Source organism: Balaenoptera borealis, assembly GCF_965194805.1.
Source record: "Balaenoptera borealis genome assembly, chromosome: X".
Lineage (NCBI taxonomy): Eukaryota > Metazoa > Chordata > Mammalia > Artiodactyla > Balaenopteridae > Balaenoptera > Balaenoptera borealis.
This window is the reverse complement of record NC_138881.1, coordinates 44,746,972-44,759,472: the sequence shown is the minus strand read 5'-3', so window position 1 is coordinate 44,759,472 and position 12,501 is coordinate 44,746,972. Positions and strand designations below refer to the sequence as shown.

Genomic DNA, 12,501 nt, shown 5'->3' with positions numbered 1-12,501 from the left:
GTGACAATGTATACCAGACATGCGAACTAACTTACGTGATTGGACATGTGAAGGTATGTTCACATCTTTGAAAGTTTGCAATTTGAAGGTTTGTATGTAGGGGACTTACTGTATAAATTTTAGTACTAACTTGTCTGTATCTATAAATAATCTTGCTGGGATTTTTGATGAGAATTGTGTTCATCCTATAGATCAATGTGAGAAAATTGACATAGTTTCTCTTTTCATTCTTCCAGTCCATGGAAATGTTATGTATCTTCATTTATTTAGTTCTTATTTTATTTATTTAATCAGCATTTTAATTGGCTGCAGTCATAGATGGTGAAATTGCCCCTGACAGTGTTTCATCCATTGATCTTCACAGACATCTTGCCAGCTATGTGGTTTGGAATAGATCAAGGGAGACATGGACGGGATCTCCATTGACATCAGAAGCTGTGATATCAAGACCTCTTGCTCATCTTCATGTAAGAGATCAACGTACAGATGCTTTACAAGTCTTACTATTAAAATTACACCTAGTATTTCTTTTTTAGGAGTGATTGTAAATGGTATTTAGTTTTTGATTTGGTTCCACATACTCTTTGCTAATATAGAGAAATAGGGTTGGTTTTTGGCTGATGATCTTGTAGCCTGTAACGTTGCTGAATTCTCTTATTCTAGAAGTTTTCTGTGTTTTTTTTTTTTTTTGTAGACTCCTTGGGGCTTTGTACATAGATAACAATGTTATCTGCCATTAAGGATAATTTAATTTTTCCTTTCCAATCTGTATCCCTTTTATTTCCTTTTCTGGCCTTACTGTATCAATACTTGCTAAAACATCCAGTAATATGTTGAATAAGAGTGGTGGGACTGGACATACATTCCATGTTTCTAATCTTAAAGAAAAAGCATTCACTCTTTCACCACTAAGTATGATCTTAGCTCTAGGGTGTTTATAGATGTTCTTTTTCAAGTTGAGGAAGTCCCCCTCTCTTCCTGATTTGCTGAGAGTTTTTTTTTTTTATCCTGCTTGGGTTTTGAATTTTTTCAAATGCTTTTTCTTTATCAATTGATATGATTTTTCTTCTTTAAGCTATTGTTACAGTTTTTATTTTAAAATATTGAACCAGCCTTGTATTCTTGGAATAAACCCCACTTGGTCATAGTATATAATTATTTTGATATATTACTAAATAAAATTTGCTAGTATTTTTAGGGTTTTTGCTTTTATGCTCATGAGAGATACTGGTTTTTAGTTTTCTTTTGTTGTACTGTCTTTATCTGTTTTTGGTATAACACAGGTCTCATAAAAGTAGTTGGGAATTGTACTCTCCTATATTGCAGAAGAGATTTGCAGAATTGGTGTTAATTCTTCTTTAAAATTTTGGTAGAATTCTCCAGTGAAAACCTTCTGGGTCTAGATGATTTTTTGAAGCTTTTAAATTACAGATTCAATTTATCTTATAGATATAGGACTCAATATTATCTGTTTCATATGGGGTGAGTTATGGTAATATGCGGTTTTAAAGGAATTGTTCCAGACTTGTGGTTGCCAAGGGGGAGTGGGGTGGGGGGGAGGGAAGGACTGGGAGTTTGGGATTAGCAAATGTGAACTATAATATATAGGATGGATAAACAAGGTCCTACTGTATAGCACAGGGAACCGTATTCAATATCCTGTGACAAACCGTAAGGGGAAAGAATATTTAAAAAAAGAATCTCTCTATATAACTGAGTCACTTTGCTGTACAGCAGAGATTGACACAACATTGTAAATCAACTATACTTCACTAAAAAAGTAAATTAAAAAAAGGAATTGTTCTATTTTATTTACATTGTCGAATTTGTGTTTGTACACTTGTTTATAATCATCCCTAAGTATCCTTTTAAAGGATCTATAATTATATTCCCTAGTTCAAACTTGATATTAGTAATTTTTGTTTTCTTTCATGTTATTTTTTGTCAAACTCATTAAAGGTTTGTCAATTTTATTGCTATTTTCAAAGAAAGAGCTTTTGGCTTTATTGATAATAGGTTTTCAATTTTATTGATGCCTGGTTTTATCTTAATTATTTCCATTCTTCTGATTGCTTGGGATTCGTTTTACACTGCTACGTTTTACCTCATTCCACTAGCTGGGGTAGGGTAGTTAAGCTCCCCTCTTGGCCTTCCTGACATCAGTCGAGATAATTTTACCATTGGTGCTGGCTTGGAGTAGGACAGGTATTGTCAAAAGTTTTCTGTTTTGCTAGGTTGCCCTATTCCAATACCTTTGGCTAAAGGGCTTATTTAAACATCTTCTTGTTTGTATGTTTTTATTTTTTAAATTTTTTTACAGCTTTATTGGAGTATAATTGCTTTCCAATGTTGTGTTAGTTTCTGCTATATAACAAAGTGAATCAGCTATATGTATACATATATCCCCATACCCTCTCCCTCTTGAGCCTCCCTCTCACCTTCCCTATCCCACCCCTCTAGGTGGTCACAAAGCACCAAGCTGATCTCCCTGCGCTATGCAGCTGCTTTGCACTAGCTATCTATTTTACGTTTGGTAGTGTATATATGTCAATGCTACTCTCTCACTTCATCCCAGCCTACCCTTCCCCCTCCCCGTGTCCTCAAGTCCATTCGCTATGTCTGCGTCTTTATTCCTGTCCTGCCCCTAGGTTCATCAGAACCATTTTTTTTTCAGATTCCATATATATGTGTTAGCATACGGTATTTGTTTTTCGCATTCTGACTTACTTCACTGTGTATGACAGACTCTAGGTCCATCCACCTCACTACAAATAACAATTTTGTTTCTTTTTATGGCTGAGTAATATTCCATTGTATATATGTGCCACATCTTCTTTATCCATTCATCTGTTGATGGACACTTAGGTTGCTTCCATGTCCTGGCTATCGTAAATAGTGCTGCAATGAACATTGTGGTACATGTCTCTTTTTGAATTATGGTTTTCTCAGGGTATATGCCCAGTAGTGGGATTACTGGGTCATATGGTAGTTCTATTTTTAGTTTTTTGAGGAACCTCTATACTGTTCTGCATAGTGGCTGTATCAATTTACATTCCCACCAACAGGGCAGGAGGGTTCCCTTTTCTCCACACCCTCTCCAGCATTTATTGTTTGTAGATTTTTTTTAAATGTATGTATTTATTTTTGGCTGTGTTGGGTCTTCGTTTCTGTGCAAGGGCTTTCTCTAGTTGTGGCAAGCGGGGGCCACTCTTCATCGCGGTGCGCAGGCCTCTCACTATCACGGCCTCTCTTGTTGCGGAGCACAGGCTCCAGACGCGCAGGCTCAGTAGTTGTGGCTCATGGGCTTAGTGGCTCCGCGGCATGTGGGATCTTCCCAGACCAGGGCTTGAACCCGTGTCCCCTGCATTGGCAGGCAGATTCTCAACCACTGCACCACCAGGGAAACCCTGTTTGTAGATTTTTAATGATGGCCATTCTGACCAGTGTGAGGTGATACCACATTGTAGTTTTGATTTGCATTTTTCTAATGATTAGTGATGTTGGGTTTCATGGGTTTGTTGGCAATCTGTATGTCTTCTTTGGAGAAATGTCTGTTTAGGTCTTCCTCCCATTTTTGGATTGGGTTGTTTGTTTTTTTGCAATTGAGCTGCATGAGCTGCTTGTATATTTTGGAGATTAATCCTTTGTCAGTTGCTTCGTTTGCAAATATTTTCTCCCATTCTGAGGGCTGTCTTTTCGTCTTGTATATGGTTTCCTTTCCTGTGCAAAAGCTTTTAAGTTTCATTAGATCCCATTTGTTTATTTTTGTTTTTATTTCCATTACTCTAGGAGGTGGTTCAAAAAGGATCTTGCTGTGATTTATGTCAAAGAGTGTTCTGCCTATGTTTTCCTATATTTAGGTCTTTAATCCATTTTGAGTTTATTTTTGTGTATGCTGTTAGGAAGTGTTCTAATTTCATTCTTTTACACGTAGCTGTCCAGTTTTCCCAGCACCACTTATTGAAGAGGCTGTCTTTTCTCCATTGTATATTCTTGCCTCCTTTGTCAAAGATAAGGTGACCATATGTGCATGGGTTTATCTCTGGGCTTTCTATCCTGTTCCATTGATCTATGTTTCTGTTTTTGTGCCAGTACCAAACTGTCTTGATTACTGTAGCTTTGTAGTATAGTCTGAAGTCAGGGAGCCTGATTCCTCCAGCTCTGTTTTTCTTTCTCAAGTTTGCTTTGGCTATTCGGGATCTTTTGTGTTTCCATACAAATTGTAAAATTGTTTGTTCTAGTTCTGTGAAAAATGCCATTGGTAGTTTGATAAGGATTGCATTGAATTTGTAGATTGCTTTGGGTAGTATAGTCATTTTCACAATGTTCATTCTTCCAATCCAAGAACATGGTATATCTCTCCATCTATTTGTATCATCTTTAATTTCTTTCATCAGTGTCTTATAGTTTTCTGCATACAGGTCTTTTGTCTCCTCAGGTAGGTTTTTTCCTATGTATTTTAATCTTTTTGTTGCAATGGTAAATTCTATCAAACATTTAGAGAAGATCTAACACCTCTTCTTCTGAAACTCTTCCAAAATATAGCAGAGGGAGGAACACTCCCAAACTCATTCTGTGAGGCCACCATCATCCTGATACCAAAACCAGACAAAGATGTCACCAAAAAAGAATACTACAGGCCAATATCACTGATGAACATAGATGCAAATACCAGCAAACAGAATCCAACAGCACATTAAAATGATCTTACACCATGATCAAGTGGAGTTTATCCCAGGAATGCAAGGATTCTTCAATATATGCAAATCAATCAATGTGATACACCATATTAAGAAATTGAAGGATAAAAACCATATGATCATCTCAATAGATGCAGAAAAAGCTTTTGACAAAATTCAACAGCGATTTATGATAAAAACTCTCCAGAAAGTGGGCATAGAGGGACCCTAACTCAACATAATAAAGGCCATATATGACAGACTTGCAGCCAACATCATTCTCGATGGTGAAAAACTGAAACCATTTCCTCTAAGATCAGGGACAAGACAAAGGTGCCCATTCTCACCACTATTATTCAACATAGTTTTGGAAGTTTTAGCCACGGCAATCAGAGAAGAAAAAGAAATAAATGGAATCCAAATCGGAAAAGAAGAAGTAAAACTGTCACTGTTGCAGATGACATGATACTATATATAGAGAATCCTAAAGATGCCACCAGAAAACTACTAGAGCTGATCAGTGAATTTGGTAAAGTAGCAGGATACAAAATTAATGCACAGAAATCTCTTGCATTCCTATATACTAACAATGAAAAATCAGAAAGAGAAATTAAGGAAACACTCCCATTTACCATTGTTTTTAATTTTATAATAAAAATTGTTATCTGCAACTGTTGGCATTTCCAGATGGCAGGTTTCTCCAGCACTCTGTCTGGGATATATGGCATGCAAAAGGAAAACCCAGGGACCTCACCACTGTCTTGTACCTCAAGTCCTGAGGTTCTGAGGCAGTCTGCTTTCTTATTTCCATCTTTCAGAATCTTCCTATGCTTGTTTTATCTTTGGATTTTTATTTGTAAGAGGTAGAACCAGGAAGTAATGGGGCTATTGCATTTTGGCCAGAACTAGAGGTACAAATATATGTTAAAAATTTTTAAATTCAGCATTATGAGCAAAAAAAGATCTGAACTTGTTGAGAATGCTTTAACTCATTCAGCACACAAATGATTTATACATACCTCAAAATAGTCTCTGGATCATATTTCATTACATAGAAAACAAAATTTTCACTTTAAATGAAAAAAGTTACACATTTTTATATAGAAATACTGCCATTTTTCAACAGTAAACCTCAACTAGCATGCTCTTGGAACATTCTTTGGTTATCTCTTGATAAACTGCATATCACTGAAAATTTTGCAGTTCTACCCATGAAAGCAAGTTTATTTTAAAGCCACACACACACCCTATTAAAATCCCTGTCCTTACAACGAGGGGTGTTAAGACCCCAAGAAGACTAGACTTCCCTTTGATCCTAGCATGGATGCTTAGTGTGATAGGCTAGTTAAGCCATTTATTTATTTATTTTTAAAATTTTTTCAAGGAAAAGTAAAATTTGTGTCGGTTTATATGCAGGAATTCACTCTATATAAACTTCACCTATAATCTAACCTGCTCCTATAAATATAGCCATTTATAACTATATAAATTTTTAAAATACAACTATTTAAATTTATCATGTATTTGTTTTTAAATATGTAAAACAATGTCCATGGCAAAGACTCAATGCATGTTCTATGTATATCTGAGCAGATACTGATAGTTGGATGAAGAGTTGCTACTTGGATAGGTAAGTAAGTTGTCCCCAGTGGTAGCAAAATACATATTCAGTGGACAGCCTGGGGAGGGGAGGTTTTGGAAGATGTTGGTTTCTGTTAACATGAACTTTTCAGTACTTGTCATGGAGTCAGATGAGGGCAGACTAGAAAGGCTAATATTTCTTGTCTGTCCAGGCTCTCAGACTATGACCTTGGGCAAGTTATTTGAATTTCTTGTAGGTGGATGTTGTTACCTATAAGATGTAGCCAATAATAGTACCTACCATATAAAGATTATTCTGAGTAATTAAAGTGCTTAAAATAGTGCACGAACATGATGTATTATCATATGTATATATAAGAATGCTTGCATCTGTATTCATGAAATATTTGGTCTGTAGTTTTCTTTTCTTGAAACATCATTGCTTGGTTTTGGTACCATTGTATTGCTGGCCTCAGAGAATGAGTAGGGAAGTATTACCTCCTCTTCAAGTTTCTAGAAAAGCTTGTAAAAAATTGGTATTATTTCTTCTTTAAATATTTGGTAGAATTCCCCAGTAAAGTGATCTGAGCTGAAAGAGTTCTTTCTTGGAAGGTTTTTAAAAAAATGTTACTTATCATAATCAACCTTTAAATAATACTGTACTGCTTCATGTATGAAATAAAAACCGTGCAATATTCTACTTTCATTTCTTTTGCCTCCAACTTTATGCTAATATTGCTATGTTCTACTTCTACATGTGACATAAAACCTAAAATATGTTATTATGATCTTTGTTTTACATAGTTGATTACTATTTTTTATAGGTAAGGATTTTTCCAAGAGGGGGAAAAGAGACTATTGCATAGGGAAAATTCTCTGACCGTGAGATCTGCAAGCATCTCAAAAGTTAGGGAGAAAGAGCTTTTCTTTTTTTTTGACTTTTGTATTTTGGGACAATGTGACTTATTTTAAAAAATTGTGGTAACATAAGGTAAAATTAACCATTCTAACTAGTTGTAAATGTACAGTTCAGCGGCATTAAGTTCATTAACATTGTTGTGCAAACATCACCACCATCCATCTCCAGAAATTTTTCATCTTTCCAAACGGAAATTCTGTAGTCGTTAAACAACTATGCATTCCCCTCTCCCTCAGCCCCTGTAAACCACCATTCTACTTTCTGTTTCTATGAATCTGACTACACTAGTAAATCATATAAGTGTAAACATACAAAATGTCATTTTCTGACTAGTTCTTTCACTTAGCATAATGTCTTCAAGATTTATCCATGTTGTAGCATGTGTCAGAATTTTCTATCTTTTTAAGGCTGAATAATATTCCATTGTCTGTATATACCACCTTTTATTTATCCATTCATATGTTGATAGACAACACTGAGGGTTACATCAACCTTTTGGCCATTGTGAATAATGCTGCTATGTTCATGAGTGTACAATAATCTGTTCAAGCCTTTCCTTTCAGTTCTTTTTGGTAAATACTCAGAAGTGGAATTAATGGATCATACACTAATTCTATTTTTAATTTTTTGAGGAACAGCCAAACTGTTTTCCGCAGCAGCTGCACCATTTTACGGTCCCACAAGCAATGCACAAGGGTTGCACTTTCTCCACATCCTTACCAAATTTGTTTTCTCGATTAAAATTTTTAAATTAAATAACTAAAATAATTTTAATAATTAAAATAATTTTCATTGAGGTAACATTGGTTTTAACATTATATGTTTCATGTGTATACCATTATATTTTGACTTCTGTATATACTACAGTATGCTAACCACGAAAAGTTTAGTTTCTATCCATCACCATACAATTGACCCCCTTTACCCATTTTGCCCTCCCCCTACACCCCCTCCCCTCTGGTAAACACTACTTTGTTCTCTGTATCTATGTTTTAGTTTTTGTTTTGTTTGATTTGTTCATTTATTTGTATTTGTTCATTTAAAAATTTTTATGTTCCGCATATGAGTGAAATCATATGGCATTTGTCTTTCTCTGTCTGACTTATTTCACTTAGTGTAATACCCTCAAGGTCCATCCATGTCATTGTAGATGGCAAGATTTAATCTTTTTTTATGGTTGACTAGTACTCCATTGTGTGTATATATGTGTGTGTGTGTGTGTGTGTGTATAAATCCCGTCTTCTTTATTCATTCATCATCAGTGGGTACTTAGGTTGTTTCCATATCTTAGGTATTGTAAATAATGCTGTGATAAACATAAGGGTGTTTTTCAAATTAGTGATTTTGTTTTCTTGGGATAAACACCCAGAAGTAGAATTGCTGGATCATGTGGTAGTTGTTATTTTTAATTGTTTGAGGAATATCCATACTGTTTTCCATAGTGGCTGCACCAATTTACATTCCCACCAACAGTGCACAAAGTTTCCCTTTTCCACACATCCTTGCCAACAATTGTCATTTATAACCTTTTTGGTAATAGCCATCCTAACAGGTATGAGGTGATATCTCACTGTGATTTTCATTTGCATTGCCCTAATAATTGGTGATGCTGAATGTCTTTTCATGTGCCTGTTGTCCATCTGTATGTCTCCTTTGGAAAAATGTCTATATTCAGCTCCTATGCCCATTTTTTAAATTAAGTTGTTCGTTTTTTTGTTATTGTTGAGCTGTATGAGTTCTTTATATATTTTAGATATTAACCCCTTATTGGACATATAATTTGCAAATATCTTCCCCCATTTGGTAGGTTGTCTTTTTATTTTGGTGATGGTTTCCTTTGCTGTGCACATGATTTTTAGTCTTGTGTATTTCCATTTGTTTACTTTTTTGCTTTTGTTTCCCTTGCCTGAGGAGACATCCAGAAAGATACTGTTAAGACCAATGTAAACGAGCATGCTGCCTATGTTTTCTCCTAGGAGTTTTACTGTTTCAGGTCTTACATTCAAGTCTTTAATATATTTTAAGTTGACTTTTGTGTATGGTGTAAGATAGTGGTCTAGTTTCATTCTTTTGCATGTGGCTGTACAGTTTTCCCAACACCATTTATTAAAGAGACTATCCTTTCTTCATTGTATGTTCTTTGCTCCTTTGTTATAAATTAATTGACCATACATGTGTGGGTTTATCTGGGGTCTCAATTCTGTTCCATTGATCTGTGTGTTTATTTTTCTGTCAATGCCATGCTGTTTTGATTACTGTAGCTTTGTAGTATGATTTGAAACCAGGGAGTGTGATATCTCCAGCTTTGTTCTTTTTTATCAGGATTGCTTTGGCGTTGGTTATTGCATAAATTTTAGGATTTTTTGTTTTATTTCTGTGAAAAATGTCATTGTGCTTTTGATAGGCATTTGATTGAATCTGTAGATTGTTTTAGGTAATATGGACATTGTAACAATGTTAATTTTTCTAATCCATGAGCACAGATATTTCCATTTCTTAGTGTCTTCTGCCATTTCTTTCAATGATGTCTTATATTTATTAGTGTACAGGTCTTTTGCCTCCTTGTTTAAATTTATTCCTAGGTATTTTATTCTTTTTGTTGCAATTGTATCAATAAATGGGTTTGTTTTCTTAATTTCTCTTTCTGCTAGCTTGTTGTTAGTGTATAGAAACACACAGATTTTTGTATATTGATTTTGTACCCTGCAACATTACTATATTCATTTATTATTTCAAATAGATTTTTTGGTGGAGTCTTTAGGGTTTTCTATATATAAAATCATGCAATTCACAAATAGTGACAGTTTTACTTCTTCCCTTCCAATTTGGATACCTTTTATTTCTTTTTCTTGCCTAATTGCTCTGGCTAGGACTTCCAATACTATGTTGAATTGGGACATAGAGTGGGCATCCATGTCTTGTTCCTGATTTTAGAGGGATAGCTTTCAGTTTTTCACCATTGAGTATGAAGTTACTCAATGTGGGTTTGTCATATTTGTCCTTTATTGAGGTATGTTCCTTCTATACCCATTTTATTGAGAGTGTTCATCACAAATGGGTGTTGAATCTTATCAATTGCTCTTTTGCATCTATCGAGATACTCATATGATTTTTTATCTTTCATTTTTGCTAATGTGATGTATCACATTGATTGAATTGTGGATCTTAAACCATCCTTGCATCCCTGAAATGAATCTCATTTGATCATGACATATTATCCTTTTAATGGATTTTATTCAGTTTGCTAATATTTTGTTGAGAATTTTTACATCTGTGTTCATCAGAGATATTGACCTATAATTTTCTCTTTTTTGTGGTATCTTTGTCTGGTTTTGGTATCGGGGTAATGTTGGCTACATAAAATGAATTGAGAAATGTTCCCTCTTCAATTTTTAGAAGCGTTTGAGAAGGATAGGTATTAAATCTTCTTTGAATGTTTGCTAGAATTCTCCTATGAAGCCATCTGTTCCTGGACTTTTGTTTTGGGGGAGGTTTTTGATTATTGTTTCAATCTCCTTACTAGTGATCAGTCTATTTAGAATGTCTGTTTCTTTGTAATTCAGTCTTGTATGGTTGAATGTTTCTATGAAATAATCCATTTCTTCTAGGTTGTCCAGTTTGTTGACATATAGCTGTTTATAGTATTCTTTTATAATACTTTGTATTTCTGTGTTATATGTTGTAATTTCTGTTTCATTTCTGATTTTATTTATATGAGCCTTCTCTCTTTTTTTCCTTAGTGAATCTAGATAAAGGTTTGTCAATTTTGTTTATCCTTTCAATGAACTATCTCTTAGATTCATGGATATTTTCTGTTGTCTTTTTAGTCTCTATTTCATTTATTTACACTCTAATCATTATTGTTTTCTTCCTTCTACTAACTTTGGGTTTTGCTTGTTCTTTTTCTAGCTCCTTTAGTTGTAAGGTTAGATTGTTTGTTTAAGATTTTTCGTGTTTCTTGAGATAGGCCTCTATAAATTCCATCTTAGTAGCACTGCTATAAAATCCCTCTTAGTAGCACTTTTGCAGCATCCCATAGATTTTGGTATGCCATATTTTCATTTTCATTTCGTTTTCATTTTCATTCTTCAGGTATTTTTTTATTTCTCCTTTGATTTCTTCATTGTACCCAATAGTTGTTCAGTAGTATGGTGTTTAGTCTCCACATATTTGTGATTTTTTCAACTTTCTTCTTGTAGTTGATTTCTAATTTCATACCATTGTGGTTGGAAAGGATGCTTGACATGATTTCAGTATTCTTAAATTTATTGAGACTTGTTTTATGTCCCAATATTTGGTCTATCCTCGAGAATGTTCCATGTGTACTTGACAAGAATGTGTGTTCTGCTGCATTTGGATGGAATGTTCTCTACAAATCTATGAAGTCCATCTGGCCTATTGTTTCATTTAAAGGTACTATTTCCAGACTTCCTTGGTGGCACAGCAGTTAAGAATCTTCCTGCCGGGCTTCCTTGGTGGCACAGTGGTTGAGACTCTGCCTGCCAATGCAGGGGACACGGGTTCGAGCCCTGGTCTGGGAAGATCCCACATGCCGCGGAGCAACTGGGCCCGTGAACCACAAATACTGAGCCTGAGCGTCTGGAGCTTCTGCTCCGCAACAAGAGAGGCCGCGATAGTGAGAGGCCCGTGCACCGCGATGAAGAGTGGCCCCCACTCGCCGCAACTGGAGAAAGCCCTCACGCAGAAACGAAGACCCAACACAGCCAAAAATAAAAATAATTAATAAATAATAATAAAAAAAAAGAATCTTCCTGCCAATGCAGGGGACACAGGTGCGGTCCCTGGTCTGGGAAGATTCCACATGCCATGGAGCAACTAACCCTGTGAGCCACAACTACTGAACCTGCACTCCAGAGCCCACAAGACACAACTACTGAGCCTATGCACCACAACTACTGAAGCCTGTGTGCCCTAGAGCCCACACGCCACAACTACTGAGCCCACATGCCACAACTACTGAAGCCCGCGTACTCTAGGGCCCGTGTGCTGCAACTACTGAAGCCCGCATGCCTAGAGCCCATGCTCCGCAGCAAGAGAAGCCACTGCAATGAGAAGCCCTCACACCACAATGAAGAGTAGCCCCCGCTCGCCACAACTAGAGAAAGCCAGCACGCAGCAACAAAGACCCAACACAGCCATAAATAAGTAAAATTTAAAAAAATAAAGGTACTATTTCCTTCTTGACTTTTTGTCTGGATAATCTTTCCATTGGGTGTTAAAGCCCCCTACTGTTATTGTGTTGCTGTCATTTTCTCACTTTAGGGGTCTGTTAATAATTGCTGTTTATATTTTGGTGCTCTG

At 35.7% G+C, this 12,501-nt stretch overlaps 1 long non-coding RNA gene across 1 annotated transcript in view; it reads left to right on the top strand.

Moving 5' to 3' along the window:
- The first annotated feature begins 392 nt into the window (after positions 1-392).
- Positions 393-12,501, top strand: part of LOC309620057 — a 36,240-nt gene continuing 24,131 nt past the window's right edge. Inside the window, exon 1 of the long non-coding RNA XR_014239406.1 lies at positions 393-467. This is a non-coding gene — a long non-coding RNA (uncharacterized lncRNA). The remainder of the gene's footprint in view (positions 468-12,501) is intronic.